The 17,927-nt window shown below is 47.4% G+C and overlaps 1 protein-coding gene across 1 annotated transcript in view; it reads left to right on the top strand.

The window, feature by feature from the left end:
• Window positions 1-17,927, top strand: part of LOC138261343 (BOS complex subunit NOMO1-like) — a 369,916-nt gene that overhangs the window by 338,435 nt on the left and 13,554 nt on the right. The window lies entirely within an intron of this gene.

Raw genomic sequence — 17,927 nt, 5'->3', positions numbered from 1 at the left:
CAAAGAATGTTACACGATTAGTCAAGAGTAAATGTACTATACCTAATGATGCTTGGCACCTTTTATAGTGCACAGATGTTATACATGAATAAGCGTATGTCAGCTCCACTTTATTTGTATGTGTTTAGAGAGCTTTTTTTTTTTTTAGCATTTGAAGAAATAAAGCTCTCCCAACTAGAGGACCGCTCCTTTAACTCACAGCGTAGTAGCCTGTTCTCCCCCGCACAAGTAGCAGCATATTGTTCTTTCTCCTTTCAACTCTATTTTCCGATGAGCTTTCACCTTTACTTTTCACATGTATTTTTTTCAGCAGAATCACTCTTATTACTAACTAAATATATAACCTCTTCATTCCTTAATAATGGTTTGATGGGGCATGGCTTGCCACAATCAGATTACCATTTGAGCTAGGGATCCTGGATTAGGACAGTTGATGCTGTGTTATATCTCCTTATGGACAAAGTGGAAAGTGGTGGTGGACTAGCTGTGTAGCATTGGAGCTGTTCAGTCTGGAACCAGTGGTGTGAAAGACTGAGAGTGACAGTGTGCTGCCGGTGGTGGGCCATATTATGAGAAGCGGACAAGCAAGGGCCTAGAAAAAGGGCAGAAGTGGCACCTTCGTATTGGGAGATGGTAGGAACTGGCCATAGTGGAACAGGCTCTGAAGCAGGTGACTTGCTTGAGCTTGATTAGGCAAGTGATGCTGGAGATGATTTGCACAGGGTGTGGTGCTTCCCACCAAAATACCATTCTATTTGCTGATTGGTATTTAGAGGCTCTGGATCTAGAATTGCACAGACTTGTGCTTTTGGGAAGGAGGGATCAGAAGCCACTGAGTGCTGCTGAACTACTTTGCCAGCATTTATAGCACCCTGAGGGGAACAGAAGGAGCAAGGGAGGAAGACTGTGAGGTGTTGTCAAACCACTGTGGTCCTTACCTTCTGCCCACGGTGTTGCCTTGCAGAGACGATATGAACCTGGCTTCACCATTCTTTTCCTCCCACTTGCATAAGTGTAGTAATAGGGCAAGAATGAAGGCTGGGATACAGGGAAGGAGATCCTGGTAGTGTGATAACTTCTTCCACTCTTCGTAGGACACATATTTGGATCTTGAAATGTAAAAGAATCGCAGTTAGAGAATCTAGGTCGATAGTGGAGCACAAAATAGACATGATGGCCCTGGACATTAAACTTACTAGAGCAGATTTGAAGTAGGTGTTGGACTGAGTAGGGTCGATGGAACAATCTGAAACAAATCGCACATCAAGCATTAAGGCCATTCAAGAAGACATCTTGCACCTTAAATAAGACACTCTGCTTTGTCACTTGGGCTAAATATGTGGCAGGCTGCTATAGAAAGGAACAATGTCCTCCTTGCGGGAGTGACTCAGTTACCTGAAGGGCCATCAGTTGAGTTGTTTGCTGTATCACTCCTCCATGACCAGTGTCATTTGAGTGGTCTCACAAAGCTATTTTTATCAGACAGGGCTACTCGAGCCCTGTGCCCCTGCTGAGATCCAACATTCAACTTGGAGCGATAATAGTTCACATCATCAAATTCTGGGATAAAGACGTGATTGTTCAAGCCACAAGATTTCCATGGTACCTGGAAATCGGATAATACATATACCTGATATATCTGGATTTTACACAGGATGTGCATAACCAACGGTAGAACCATTGAAGATGTGAAACAGGAGCTGAAAAGAGGGGCCTTGAAATTTGATATGGCTCCTGGCTCGACTTAGAATACTTTTGCAAGGAGCATTTTACCTCACCAAATATGCAAAAAGCTGAAAAAATGGCACGCAGCTGGGTAATTGAGGAATACACCTTATGTGAACTAGGTTTGTCCAGCCCTGGAGAATCGATTGACTAGAAAGATGGCGGCATTTCCAGTTTGAGACCAATGGCATTGACTTTGTTGTGATTGTAATGTGGGTGGTGAGAGATTATGTGCCAAGAGTATACTGGTGCTGGAGGCAGGGATATACCTGCCCTGCAGTAAAGTTTCATTTGCTTTTAGATAAAGGGGTTGTAAACCTTTTTGATTTCAGGTAAAATTCTTGCCTCCATATGTCGTCCCATTAATGAACGCTTACAAGTGCTGGCAGAAACTGTGTTGTTCTGCCCTACAAGGTCCTGCATCGTAGTTTCCAGGTCTTACTCATAACTTCTGTATTTCTGTTTGGATGAAGGGCACATAGTGAATTGGGGTTGTGGGTAGTGGGGGAACTCATAGCACTGATCTGTAGGGTAAGAGGGTGTTACTTACGAAGCTTACTGCTGTGTTGCACATGATAGATAGTGATACACAGAAGTGCTATACATTGCTGTGGAGAGCATTCTATTAGAGTTTGACTGACGATCAGTGACTACAATGGATAACAAAAAGCCTAGTGTCACTTAAACTGCTCTCATGGAATGTGTCCGGCATGGGGGTTAAGATTAAATGACGAATGGTGCTGACCTTGCTAGATAGGTATGGAGCTGACATTTTGTTTATGCAGGAAACACATTCCCTGAATTTTGACTGAACCCCTGGCTAAAATGTCATTTATAGTAGGGGTTCCAGGCATGCTAGTTGGTGTAATAATAAACTACGAGTTTCCATATGACCAGTTCAATCACCATGAAATACAAGTGTACCTTTTCCTTCCCTAGCACTCACACCACTGACCTTTTACTAATAAGAAATATTAGGGTAAGATTAAGGTAGGGATCAATCCTAAGGATTGCCTCTTACTGTAATGCCTTTAAAGGTGCCTTGACATGTGGACACACCACCAGGGGGCTGCATTGCACAACCCTTGAGGAAATTGTATTTACCTATGTGAGTGGGGGGTTTCCAATATAAGTAATTAAATTGTTCCTCCCTATACATATTTGTAATCTTATAAAGTCTCTCCTACTCCAGTAACTGACAGTGATAGGAGGGCTTCTGATTGAGAACATCACGCGCCAAACAACCAGAGTAAAAAAAAAAAATCCATTCTGTTTTTGTGTACGTGGAACAGTATGCCAACTTCATAGCCCACACCGACTCCTAAGTGGTGCTCAGTACACAACATTAGGGTAGTTGTATCATGAAGGTACCCAATGGTAAAGCATGCCAGTGTAATTGGGTGAGGGTATCCATCCATGTTAGGAATACCCACGATTGAGGTAGCAAGAGACTTTATTGAGGCCTTTGGCCACATACCACTTTATCTCTCTAATCTGACATCTTATAACATTAACTCCACCCTTGAGTGCCCTACTACTTTTTTATTCATAATTAATTATTCAGGAGGATGTGATAGGGGCTACATTTACTGAAGAATTATCTCCTATTCCCATTACAGTAAATGCTACTGCGGATGGGGAACACATTCTTCTGATGCAGGACACCTTCATCCTGACATGCAGTCTAGTGTGTTTGTTGGATAGGCTAAGGTGGATTATACTGCTGTTCTCTTAAGGACTGTTTATCATAGTAGGAATTGTGGAATTAGTACTTATGGTGGAAATGGTTAGATTTGGAGTGATAGTGTGCTCCCAAAGAGCCCCTCGCAATTGTCAAATTTATCAGTGCCTATGGTTTGTTGGATGTGTGGTTGGAAGGACACACAGAGATAGACAATACTAATACTACTCTAGGATTTATAGAACCTTCTTCAAGATGGACTGCTGCTTAGTCATAGGCATGAGATTATAAGTTCCAAGATGTTTGTTTAATAGGTATGTGTGTTTTAAACATTTCCCTTTATGAGTAGTGATTCAGAAAAGGGTTAGGTGTGGCTCCCAGCAGTGGAGAGGAGAGTAGGAATTGGTATTGAAAATGTCTGTATTAGACAAACTGAAGGAAACCACAGATCATTAATTTAAAGAAAATGTTGGGAAAGTCTGCTCTGAAGTTGCGGTATGTGAAGCACTGAAGATCGCTTTAAGGGGACAGGCAATCTCATGTGTCTCGAGAAAAGGTAGGGAGCGGGAATAAGTGATGAGAGAGGCTACGGAGAGTCTATGAGCATTAAAGTAACAACTCCTTATAGAACAGGATCCAATATAAATGGCCTTCTAAAGGTTGTGGAGAATGGAATTTCAAACATTGTCAACAAATGAAGTCTGAAACCAGAATAATACTACATGGAAGCACCTTTAGGAATTCTGAGAAGCTCACTGCTTGGTTTAGCAAACATGGGCAGGGGCTGCTCTGGGTAGGGTAATAGAGGTCAAAGGAGAATACCTAGGGACAGAAAATGAGAGGATAGTGCATGTCTTTGCAGATCACCTTGAGGTGTTTTACTCCATAGGACATGATGTGGAGGGCTCTCATCTGTTTGGTATTATTCGTTTTGAGACAGACCTCCAGTGCTTTATTGTAGATGAAGATGCCCTTCAAGTGGGTTTTAAAGTGGAGGTCTCAGATGTTGTTTAAAGATGCCACTTAAAGACTCAAAGGATTATTCTTCCTAATGGCCTGCTGCTGGAGTTTTTCAAGCACATCTCTGGTAAATTAACAGACCGTCTGCTCACAATGTTTTGTGAAACTCAGTGTAAGGGCTGTTTACCATACAATCTGAGATTAGTGACTTTAGAACTGATATACACAGAAATGCAAAGAAGGGAAGGCCTGGATTGTTTGTGAGTCATATAGATCCTTAGCCCTTCTGAATTTCGAGACAAAAGTCCTAACAAAACTATTGCTGAGCTGCCCAATTGGAGTTGAGAGTACACGTCCATCCTGACAAATCTGGGGTTATGCCTTGTAAAGTACTTATCTGATAGAGACTTCTAGTTGCAGATTGCTTACCTTAGAATTTCCCCCCAGGTGTCAGACTGGATCTGGAGATTTTTCTTCGAGCAATACCCTTGCATGTCGTTAGATGGCGTTGGTCGACTCCGCAGGCGTTGTTGGCATCGTAGTCGCTGTGATGACTTTGGGATTCCGCCTCAGAGCAGTGACGTCAGTTCTTTCCATGCCACGCGCTGATCGGAAAGAGCTACCCTAGTCATTTTGTGACTGTTTTGACCTTTTTGTCATATTTTTGGAGAAGGTTTGGTGTGTCGAGATGTCCCCGAAGACCGGGTTCAAACCTTGCGAGGACTGTCATGGCATGATGTCAGTGAAGGATCAGCATCGGGTCTGTTTGTGGTGTCTGGAGCACGACCACGACCTGAAGTTGTGCTCAGAGTGCAGGGCCTTGTACCCAATGGCCTTGAGGTAGCGGTCCCTCAAGCTTATGGCGGCCCAGCGCTAGACTCCTCATTGGTCCAGATCTCGCTCAAGAGGATGGTCTCAAGACCATTTGCGGAGCCACCACCACTCGTCCTCCTTGAAATTTTCGGGTCTAGGTAAGAAGAAGTCAAAGAAATCTCGTCATCCCTCGACCTCACCCCATTGCTCAGTTGATGTGACGCAGGAGGAGCGTTGACACTCTAGGCCTCTGTCCTTGGAGCCTGCTTTTGGGTCTGCGCCGCACCACCCAGAGTTTCCGGGAGCCGAGGCAACCCCTGCCCAATTAAAGGAATTCTATGAGGCCATGCGCCTCATTTTTGGGCAGGCCGATCCCGCTACTGTGCCTTTAGGCCCAGGGGTTCAGTTGGCGGGCCTTTGGGTTCCGTTCCTGCGGCTCCGGCTCCAGCCACCGAAGTCCCCACCGGATCCACTCCCAGATCTGTACCGATGCCGGTCCTACCATCGAAACCTTCCCCGGCGCCACTTCGAATGTCGACGCTCCCGACATAGGTGGTGCCCACTATCGACATCGACCCGATCCTGATCCCCTGACAACTCAAAGTCGGAATGGCGTTGGTCGCCGCCGCCGCCTCCTTCTTCGATGGGGCCTATTCACCCCAGGTTGGATTCTGACCCTTATTCTTATGGATTTGAATTGGGGGAGGGATTGGAGGGGTTCCAGGACCCTTATGAATACCCAGATGATCCCAACCTGGACTGGGCACAGGAGTTGGGCAATGCCAGTGGTCTGGATACCTCTCCAGACGCTTGCATGCTGTCTCCTCCTACTGTGGCTATGGCAGAGAGAGCTGCTTATTCCATGGTGGTCAGTAGGTTGGCTGAGGTCCTTGGCTTTGAACTGTTCGGGTCAGGTCTAGACTTCTGACGGAGGTGCTTCAATCAGGGGCTTCCACAGATAAGGCTCTTCTTCCATTCAATGAAGCCCTCACCAATGTCCTTTTGGGTAGTTGGTCCAAACCAAGAAAGGGGCTCTCTTGAACAGGACAATCGCACCCCGCCATTGGCCCACCCTGAATGACCCTAAATTCCTGTCCCATCACCCCACGCCTGAGAGCCTTGTTATCCAGGCATCCTCATCCTCCGGCGCATTCCCTTCTGCACCTCCGGGTAGGGAATCAAAAAGGCTGGACCAATTTGGGAAAATGTTTTCTTTCTCCAGTCTAGCGCTGTGATCAGTGAACACCGAATGCCTTTTGGGCTGTTATACTCACTCTCTGTGGGATACGGTTGCGCAAGTCTTGCTGCAGACACCAGACGAGGTCCAAGCTGTTACCGATGGGAGGGATGAGCCAAAGTTCACTATCCAAGGTGGGCTGGACACGACCGACTCTCTGGGTAGATCAGTTGCGACCACGGTGGCCTTGAGGTGCCACGCCTGGTTAGGAACATCTGGTTTCTCATGGGATGTCAAACAGACCCTTATGGACATATCCTTGGATGGCACCCGTCTCTTTGGAGACAAGGCGGACTTGGCGCTGTAGAAGTTCAAGGACTCCCGGGCTACGGCTGGTTCCCTCTGCCTTTCCACTGCCCCTCGTCCCCAATAGTCAGTTCAGCCATGTCCAGTTCTGAACGTAGGAACCCAAATGACTGAAAATATCCCTTGTTGAACTAATCCTGTTGCAAGTGGATTAACCAACTAGCACGTAACTTAGAGGTACCATATTTATTTTGCTCACAATGTTGTTTTTCAATCAGTGTTCTATTTAGGAGGTTTAGAACATCCTACACGTTATCTGTCCACTTAAGAGGACTAGAACAATTTGAGGCCACTTCTGAACGGCCCATATGGGCAGGTCCAGTTGTTATTCACTTAGAAAAATGAGATTCCTTCCCAATAGAAAAAAGCTTTCACAAAATTGCCCTGTTGCTATTGGGCATGCAAATATCATTCATATTAGTTATTTGCTAATCTCCTCCTGGACATTGTTCTTTTTAGGTTTCCCTGACAGACCTTATTTTAGCTGTGTACCCACTGTGTGCAAAAATTTTAGAATTTGTTTTGGGTCAGCCCATAGCTTACTATTGTTTGGCATTCTTATCAATCCCATTTACTTGCTTACTATTTGATGGCTTTCCTCCTTCTTGTTGTGGAATCCATTTTACATGACTACTGATTACTTTTGACACAAGATGGAGGGTGGATACAGCATCTCCAGACAGTGAGTCTACTGACTGAATTCCTGGAGCTAGAAATTGGAACACCTAAGGTGAGGAAGGATGGAAACACGGTTTCCATAAGACATTCTATGAGGTCCTTGTTAGCAAAGGGCTGCTATTTGGTCGAGACTTTCTAGCTGAAGATTCCTTATAATGGAATTATCCCCAGGCATCAGACTGGATCAGGATTTTTTTTTGTGGGCAGTGCCCCTGGCGCTGGTAGGTGGAATTTTTTGGCTCTGCTTGACGTTTGTGCCAGGGAGGGACATGGCATCTGTACCTGTGTAGGTGCTACTCCAGTGCTGTGACGTCATTTCTTTCCTATCTGTTAGAGACTTTTAGTTCCAGATTCCTTACCTTTGAATTCTCCCCAGACATCAGACTGGATCTGGAAGAGTTTCATGAGCAGTATCCCTGCGTGCCATTAGGTGGCATTGATCAGCTCCACGTCCATTGTCTGTGTCATCCGCACCAGATACGACATTGTGGTTCCTACATGGGTGCCACCCCGTCGTTCTGTCAGTTCTTTTATTTCCGCACCATCAAGCGCTGATCCGAAAAGAGCTGCCCATCCGTCACATATGTGACTAGCTTTTTTACAACTTTTTGTCGAAGATACTTCTACTCCTGGTGCGTCAAGGCTGTCCTCTAGAAAGACCAGCTTCAAACCCTGTGGACCATGTCATTGGGCGATGTCTGTGACAGGACCACACCCCGTATGTCTTTTGTCCCTGGAGTGCAACCACGACCCGAAGTTGTGTTTTGAGTGTAGGGCTTTGCAACCGAAGGCTTTGAGGGAGCGGACCCTGAAGTTAATGGCAGCCCGACACTCGACTCTGAGCAAGTCGAGATCTCAGTAGAGAGGAATGGCCCAGGGATTGGTCACACAGTCTTCCATCATCGTCTTCCTAATTCTCGGAGCGATTGGGTACGTTGAGTCATAAGAAGTCCAAGAAGTCAAAGTGTTCTTTGCATTTTCTTTGTCTGTTAGCAGATGAGATGAGAGAATGTTGACGTTCAAGACCTTGTTCTGTGGAAACTATGCCGACTCCGCGCCTCCCCAGCAACCCATGCCCAACTCAGAGTTTTGCGAGGCCATGCACCTCATTTTTGGGCAGCCTGGCACCGCTGGAGTGCTTTCGGGTCCTGCAGAGCAGGAGGGGGTCACTTCGTGTTCTGCGCCAGTGTCTTCAGCGCTTTGACACGAGGGATGTGTCTTCATATTGAGGTGGCGCAAGGTCTCTTTCAGCAGTGTGGAAAGCCTTGGTTAGATCTGTTCGCCTCCGCAGAGAACGTGAAATGTCAGCAGTTTTGTGCATTGGAGTTTTCAAGGCGGCAATCACTCGGACATGCTTTTTGTATTGAGTACAACTCAGGCCCCCTGTATGCCTTTCTGCCCATACCACTTCTGCCCATAGTTTTCAAGAAGATGAAGAATGACCAGGCTCAGGTTATCCTTGTGGCTCTAGACTGGGCATGGAGAGTCTGGTATCCCGAGCTGCTGAGCATGTCCATCAATCCTCCGATCAGACTTCTCCTTGCGGAGGATCTTCTGTCGCTGCAGCAAGGGAGTGTTCTGTACCTGAACCTATCCATTCTCCACCTTCTTGCTTGGAGATTGAGTAGCGACAGTTTACAGCTTTTGACCTTCCTTCCAATGTCTGTAACATAATCTTGGCAGCCAGGCATCCCTTCACCAAAGCGGTATATGCCTGTGTTAGAAATGGGGGTTTTGGTTGGCAGTCAGGTTACCCTCTGTCCAAGCAAGAACCCTCACTCTAATCAGGGTAAGTCACACATAATCCAAAATTATCCTGTGCCCACCCTCTGGTAGCTTGGCACGAGCAGTCAGGCTTAACTTAGAAGGCAATGTGTAAAGTATTTGTGCAATAAATCATACAATAACACCATATAGCACCACAAAAATAAACCACAGTGTTTAGAAAAATATATAATATTTATCTGGATAATTGCAGGTCAAAACGAATAAAGATGCAATGTTAAATTGTAGAGATATCACTGAAAAGTGATATAAAGTGTCTTAAGTCTTTAAAAAGCAAACAAAGTCTCTTTCAAGCACAAAGTACCTTGTTTAAAGTGGAAAATCTCTGCAAAGGGCCGCAGAAGAAGAGATACGTGGAAAAATGGTGTGTGCGTCAATTTCTCCCTTGCACACACGTACTTGCGTCGTTATTTTTCACGCGGGGAAGTCGGGTGTCGTTTTCCGGCGCGCAGACAGTCTCTTTCTGTGGGTCGCGGGATTACCAGATGTCCTGAGGTCTGTGCGTGGATTCTCCTGCTTGCTTTCCGGCTGCGCGTCGTTCCGTGGGGCTGTGCGTCGAAGTTTCGATCTCACGGCAGGCGTCGCGTCGATTTCCCCTCTGGAATTCGCCGGCGTTGTCCTTGCGAGGCTGTGCGTCGAAGTTCCGGTCGCCCCAAAGGATTCTCGTCGATCAGCGTCGGTGTGTGGCGTTTTTCTCACCGCGGAGCAAGCTGTGCGTCGAAATTTTCGGCGCACGAAGAGTCCAAATGAAAAAGAGAAGTCTTTTTGGACCTGAGACTTCAGGGAACAGGAGGCAAGCTCTATCCAAGCCCTTGGAGGGCACCTTTACAGCCAGAAAAGAGTTCAGCAAGGCAGCAGGGCAACAGCAAGGCAGCAGTCCTTTGTAGAAAGCAGTCAGGTGAGTCCTTTAGCCAGTCAGGCAGTTCGTCTTGGCAGGATGCAGGTTCTGGTTCAGGTTTCTTCTCCAGCAAGTGTCTGATGAGGTAGGGCAGAGGCCCTGTTTTATACCCAAATGTGCCTTTGAAGTGGGGGAGACTTCAAAGAGTGGCTAAGAAGTGCACCAGGTCCCCTTTCAGTTCAATCCTGCCAGGGTCCCAGTAGGGGGTGTGGCAGTCCTTTGTGTGAGAGCAGGCCCTCCGCCCTCCCAGCCCAGGAAGACCCATTCAAAACGCAGATGTATGCAAGTGAAGCTGAGTACCCTGTGTTTGGGGTGTGTCTGAGTGAATGCACAAGGAGCTGTCAACCAAGCCCAGCCAGACGTGGATTGTAAGGCATAAAAAGATTTAAGTGCAAAGAAATGCTCACTTTCTAAAAGTGGCATTTCTAGAATAGTAATATCGAATCCAACTTCACCAATCAGCAGGATTTGGTATTACCATTCTGGCCATACTAAATATAACCTTCCTACTCCTTTTAGATCAGCAGCTATCACTGCAATACTGTATGAGGGCAGCCCCAATGTTAGCCTATGGAGGGAGCAGGCCTCACAGTAGTACAAAAACGAATTTAGGAGTTTTACTCTACCAAGACATGTAAACTACACAGGTACATGTCTTGCCTTTCACCCACACAGCACCCTGCTCTAGGGGTTACCTAGGGCACACATTAGAGGTGACTTATATGTGGAAAAAGGGGAGGTTTAGGCTTGGCAAGTACTTTTAAATGCCAAGTCGAGGTGACAGTGAAACTGCACACACAGGCCTTGCAATGGTAGGCCTGAGACAAGGTAAAGGGGCTACTTAAGTGGGTGGCACAACCAGTGCTGCAGGCCCACTAGTAGCATTTAATCTACAGGCCCTAGGCACATATAGTGCACATTACTAGGGACATATAAATAGATTAAATAGTCCAATCCGGTATGATCCAAGGTTACCATGTTTAAAGGGAGAGAGCATATGCACTTTAGCACTGGTTAGCAGTGATAAAGTGCGCAGAGTCTAAAAGCCAGCAAAAAGTGGACGGAGGCAGGCAAAAAGTTAGGGGGGACCACCCTAAGGCTGTCGGGTCTAACAGCCTGTCTTTGGGAGAAATTTGTGGTATTGTGCACAGACAAGTTTTTTAACCCCTTTCTGCCCCACAGTCTGAGATCTGTTGTTTTTCCTTTCCCTGGCTCAGCACGGCTCTGCTATTGGCACTCTTAACTGTTGTTTGTCTTCCCTTTCTGCTTTTTTTGAGGTTGCCTTATCAACCTTCTTTGTTTAAGTCCCCTATTGTAAATAGGTTCCTGAAAGGTCTTACACATCTCTTTCCTCCATCCCCATTCATTATTCCCAATGGGATCTGAATTTGTTTTTGACATTTCCATAGTGTGCTCCATTTGAGCATCTCCATAATTGTCCTGTCAGGCATCTCTCTTGGAAGGCAGCCCTTCTTGTGGCCATTACATCTGCCCGCAGGGTGAGTGAGCTGCAGGCATTGTCATCTAAGCAGCCCTACCTTTCTATCTATCCTGACAAAGTGGTGCTTCGCGTTAGAGCCTTCTTTCTGCCAAAAGTGGTTATGCCCTTTCAAGTAAGCCAGTCCATCACCTTGTCTACATTTTACACACCCTCACGTCCATCTAAGGAGGAGAAGAGACTCCACAGCCTTGACCCAAAAAAAGCATTGGCATTTTAATTTAATCATATAACAGAGTTCTGGGTGGATGACCAGCTCTTTGTAGGTTATTTGTGTGCGAAGAAAGGTTGCACAGTGCAGAAGTGGACAGTCTCCAAATGGGTCATGCTCTGCATTAAGATCTGCTATACAATGGCCTATAAGCAACCCCCTGAGGGTTTACGTGCACTTTCTACCCGAGCTAAAGCTGCGACCACAGCAATAGCTTGCAGAGTTGGAACAACCTCTGCCCAACTCAGTGAATGTTAAGAGGCCATGCATCCCATATTTGGGCAGCACGTCCCCAGTGGAGCAACTTTGGGCCCCATGGGCTCTGGATGGTCCCCTGTTGGTCTTCTGCTGGTGGGTTTGCCCTCTGAGCTAGTGAGGCCCTTGGATCCTTGGACGGATCTAGACTGATGGCGTTGAATCATGTCAACCTTCCCTGGTGGCGGTCCCACTGCTGATGTCCTCAGCCCTGCTGCTGGCCACTGCCTGTACCCACTACCAGCGCCGCTCCCATACATATCCCTCACACAGAGCCGGATGAACATTGTCTGACTGGGGGCATTCCATCCCGATCAGAGCCTGACCCTGTTCCTATGGACTTAGGTCTTGGGATTGACTGGGAGGGGCTGCTGGACACTGACGAGTGCCAGCCCTTAACTGTCACAGAGGACACCTAGTATGAGGATTTAGTGGATGTCGTTGGACCAGACACCACCCCTGATTCTGGCTTAGTCTCTTCTCCTAAGATGGCTGCAGAGGAGGGAGCGTCATTTGCTTTGGTGGTGAGGAGGGCGGCTGAGGTCCTGGATCTTCAGCTGCCCTCTGTGGCTGCCAAGAGTAATGTCTTGAAGGGGGTGCTCTAGCCATGAGTTACCCCTTCTGAACATCTGGGGAAAGATGTTTTCTTCTTCCAGCCTGGAACTGTCGTCAGTGAACACCACGTGCCTAATGGGCTCATACTTCCATTCGCTGTGGGACTTGGTTGTGCAGGTGTTGCCTATGGTCTTGGAGGAGGCCCAAGCCATACTCTGCCAAACTATTGCTGAAGGGAGGGATGCAACTACGCTTGCCCTACTCTGTGGGCTGGATGCTGGCCCACTCACTTGGAAGATCAGTTTCATCATTGGTAGCCTCTGAGGTGTCACCCCTGGTGAGAACCACTGACTTTTTGGGGGATGTCCAAGCCCTGCTCATGGGCATGCCTTTTGATGGCTTTTGTCTTTTTGGAGTGTATCAAGGACATCAGGGCTATGGCCTGGTCCTTGAGCCTTTCCATGGCCCCTCGCCAAGCACAGTTTGCCTTTTTCTCCTTTTGTGGCCATGGAAGGGCCTGCCAGCCTCCCACTCACCCCAGCCCGTGGGCTTCCTAGCCCTTGACTGGCTGAGAACGTCGCCCCACAGACCTCGTGAGTAAGGTAGTCAGAGTAAGCCCAGTTCAGCACCTCTGGCAGTCGCAGCCTCAGCCTCCAAGCCGCTTTAGTTTGCTGTTGCCCATCTTGGGCATCCAGTGGGGAGAAGGATACACCAACACCTGCACCACTGGAGGTCACTAAATCTGACCACTGGGTTCTCCAGATTATCCAAAGCAGCTTCTTCCTCTCCTTTGTGACTATTCCTCCACCCATGCCACCCACTTGGGAAAGGCTGATGGAGGACCACACCTCATTACTCTACCAAGAAGTTGCCACTCTCTTTGCCATGGGAGTCATAGGGTGCTGACATCAGACATAGCAACAGAAAGGTGATGGACAGAATGCAGAACTTTGTCAAAAAAGCATCCCCAGTCACAGATCTGGGTTAAATCCTTAATTTCTTTTTTGCTCACCATTTTACCCCAGTTTGGAATCAGCCATATGCAAATCATTCTTCAACCTGCTCCCAATGGAAGAGTCCAGCGCGAACTGCTAGGCCAGGTCCTCCTTGGACCAGAAACAAGCATCCTGGGACCAGTTTTTGGGTATCACCCATCATCACCCAGGCTAACCTCAATCTAGTGGCACAGTGAGCACAGACCCATGTCTGGGCAAACCCTTCCCACTTGGGGCGACTATAGCAACACAAAAAGATTAAAGATTGAATGCTGAACATTGTCAAACATTCACTCCCCCCAGTCACAGATCTGGGTTAAATCCAGAGTTTTTTTGCTCACCATGCCAACCCAGTTTGGACCCAGCGATATGCAAATCAGTCTTGACCCAGAGAGATTCCCAGTGTCTGAGGTTAATTTAAGCATTCCATCCATCACTTTGTTGTTTTAGCATTTGCAGCCCTAACTGCACTGGGTATACCCAGATGTGGGTCCTGGGCCCACTGTGCCACTGGATTCAACGTAGCCTTCACTGATGAGGGGTAACACCCCGAAAGTGGTCCCAGTATGCTTGTTTCCAGTCTAGGGAGGATCTGGCCTGGCAGTTTGGGCTGAGCTGTTCCCATGGGGAGAAGGGTCAAGACTGATTTCATATGGCTGGGTCCAAACTGGGGTGCCTTGGTGGGCATAAAAAAGGATGGATTGGATGTGGTCTGAGTGATTGCCAGTGACTGAGATTAATTCAAACATTCCATCCATCACCTTTTGACATCAGAAGTAGGTCATGGTTGTTATTCCTGCTATTTTATGGTGCCTAAGACGGACAGAGACCTTACTCCTATCCTAAACCTGCACCCTCCTAATTTCTTCCTGAAAAAGGAGGCATTCAGAATGCTCACCCTTGCTCAAGTTCTGTATGCCCAAGAGACTGGATGGTAGCATTTTAATTGCAGGACGCATACATGCACATATCTTTACAGCCTGCCTACAGATGTTACCTGCGGTTTATGGTAGGCTACAAGCACTTGCAGTTTGCAGTGCTATCCGTTGGCCTTACCATCGCCACCTTGGTGTTCACCAAGGTGATGGCAGTGGTTTCAACTCATCTGCGGAGATCAGGGGTACCAGTCTTTTGCTATCTTAACGACTGGCTGTTGAAGGCGAGCCCCTCTCAGGCAGTCGTCTCCCATCTCCAGATTACGGCAGACCTCCTGCACTCGCTAGGGTTCACTATAAATGTGCCTAAAGCACACCTGACCCCTTCTCAGATGCTCCCTTTTAGCAAAGGTGTTCCAGAGACAGTGCAGTTTTGGGCTTATCCTCCCCAAAGCAAGTCTAGAATATTCAGGCGATGATTACGATATTTCAGCCTCTAACCTGGGTTTTGGTGAGACATATTCTGGGACTGCTGAGCCCCATGGCCTCCTGCATACCCGTTGGATTATGTGCAGGCTCTGTAGTGGGGTCTGATGTTCCATTAGGGTCGGCATCAAGGGAATCTCTCCAACACCATCCAGATCTCGCAGCAAAAGATCTGCAGTGCTGGCTGACGGACTGCCATTGGGTCAGCAGCAGACTCCTCTCCCTTCCCCAACCAGATGTGACAGTAGTGACATCACTCCTGGAATGGGGCAGCCATCAGGGAGAGTTAGAGATCAGAGGACGCTAGTCTCTGGCAGAATCCAGACTCCACATAAACATGTTGGAGCTCCGTGCATTCCGACTGACAATTAAAGCCTTTCTATCCTCCCATCAAGGGAAGGCTAGTACAGGTGTTCATAGATAACACCACAGCCACGTGATACTGCAACAGACAGGGTGGGTGCGTGTCATGAACCCTCTGTCAAGAGGCCCTGCGTATCTGGACATGCTTGGAACGTCCGGGCATTTCCCTCATGGTCCAACACCTGGTGGGCTCTCTGAACACCAGAGCAGACAAACTCCGCAAAAATGTCTATCAGATCATGAATGGTGTCTCCACACAAGCCTTGAGGATAATTTGTGATGTTGGCACTTTGGCCCACTAGAGATTCCAAGGCATCTCTCTCTCCGAAACGCTTTTTGTCTCAAGTGGAGCTCCGGCTTCCTGTTTGCCTTTCCGCTGATACCACACGTGCCGAGTTCTCAAGAATATCAGGAATGTGTGGACCCAAGTCATCCCTGTGGCTGCGGACAGGGATCAGAAAGTCTGGTATCCAGAGCTATTGCGCACATCCATCGATCACTGCATCAGGCAGATCTCCTGTCATAGCAGCAGCAGGAGTGGGTTCTTCATGTGAACCTGTCAATGCTCCACCTTCATGCGTGGAGTTTGAGCGTCAACAGTTGACAGCTTTTGACCTTCTGCCCAAATTCTGTAATTTTACCTTGGCAGCTCGGTGTCCCACCACCAAGACGTTACAAGCCAGCCCTTGGGGAAAAAACAAATTGTAGCATGGTGTACAGAAAACAGATTGACCACGTATTTACACCCCTTTCCCAAGTTCTTTTGTTTATCCTTACCCTAGCCCAGCAGGGCTCTGCATTGGGCATGTTGAAAGTTTTTTTTATCTGGTATCTTCGCCTTTCTGTGGCTCCCAGGTCAGCCCTCCATCTTCAAGTCCACTATTGTAAATAGGTTTGTTAACGGTCTACAACATATGTTACCTTCATCTCCCTTCGGCATGCCTTAGTGGGACCTTAGGTTGGTTCTTACCTTCGTAATGTGGGCTCCCTATGAGCCACTTCATACCTGCTCTCTTAGGCTCCTCACCACCAAGACAGCTTTTCTGGTCGCAATTTCATCTGCCCGGAGGGTCAGTGAACTGTAGGCACTGTCATGTCCGCCTCTGTACATCTTCCCAAACAAATTGGTCCTTTGGACTCGAGCATCCTTCTTGCATGTTCCATGTAGGCCAGTCCATCACTTTGCCTGCCTTTTACTTTCCGCCTCGTCCTTCTAAGGAAGAGGAGAGACTTCCATGGCTGGACCCACAAAGTGCATTGCCTTTCTACCTTGACCACACAAAACTGTTCTGGGTGGACCATCAACTCCTCTTTGGGTATGTCGAAGCCATGAATGGGAAGGCCATGCAGAAACAAAACACCCCCCAATGGATTGTACTCTGTTAAGATCTGCTTTGCAATGGCCAAGAAGCAACCCCAGAGGGTTTGCATGCTCATTCCACCAGAGCAAAGGCTGCGACTACTGTGTTAGCACACAGAGTTCCGGTCCTGGAGGTCTGCTAGGCAGCAACATTGTCCTTACTGGACATGTTTACCAAGCACTGCTGCCTGGACAGGCAGGTCAATCAGAATGAGCACTTTGCCCGTTCTTCCTGCAATACCTTCTGATTTAAATCTGGTTTGCAGAGTCTCATCTGGGGAGGGTATTGCTTGTGTGTCTATACTTTGGTAAGAAATCTACAGCTGAAAATCTCTGTCATATGAACAAGTTACTTACCTTTGGTAGTGCCTTATCTGGTAGAGACTCTGTCTAGACGCAGATTCCTTAACTACCCACTGCTCCACCACACTGCCGGACTAGATTTCTAAGTACAGGGCTACTCCCTTTTTGGGGCCCTAGTTCCACACACCTGGGGTCAGTGGTCTTCATGGCTCCGCACTCATGGCGTGGAAAGTCATAAAAAGAAACTGTCAGCACACTGGATTTGTGCCTATATAGGCACTGTGCACTTCACTTCCGGCACAGTCAACATCGATGTTAGATTTTCATCCTTGGCGTGGTCTCCCTTAACTTTTTGCCTCTGTTCCCCAGGTTGTTGATGTGTGCTGGACTCTGATTTTACTGTTTTTGTTACTCTGGGCACTTTACCACTGCTAAAGTGCAAGTGCTCCTGTTTAAAATGTGTACGTAATTGGTCCTCCATGATTAGCATATTTGATTTACTAGTAAGTCCCTAGTAAGGTGCACTAGAGGTGCCAGGGCCTGTAAATCAAATGCTACTAGTGGGCCTGCAGCACTGGTTGTGCCACCCACATAAGTAGCTCTGTAATCATGTCTCAGACCTGCCACTGCAGTGTCTGTGTGTGTATTTTTACACTGTAAATTCGACTTGGCAAGTGACCCACTTGCCAGGCCTAAACCTTCCCTTTTCTTACATGTAAGGCACCCCTAAGGTAGGCCCTAGGTAGCCCCAAGGGCAGGGTGCAGTGTATGGATAAGGTAGGACATATAGTAATGTGATTTATATGTCCTGACAGTGAAATACTGCCAACTTCGTTTTTCACTGTTGCAAGGCCTGTCTCTCTCATAGGATAATATGGGGGCTACCTTTAAATATGATTAAAGTGTAGATTCCCCTAGAGAGTAGATGGACATGTGGAGTTTG

Source organism: Pleurodeles waltl, chromosome 10 (genome assembly GCF_031143425.1).
Source record: "Pleurodeles waltl isolate 20211129_DDA chromosome 10, aPleWal1.hap1.20221129, whole genome shotgun sequence".
Taxonomy (NCBI): Eukaryota; Metazoa; Chordata; class Amphibia; order Caudata; family Salamandridae; genus Pleurodeles; species Pleurodeles waltl.
The sequence above is the reverse complement of the archived record's forward strand: the minus strand, read 5'-3'. Positions and strand labels throughout refer to the sequence as shown.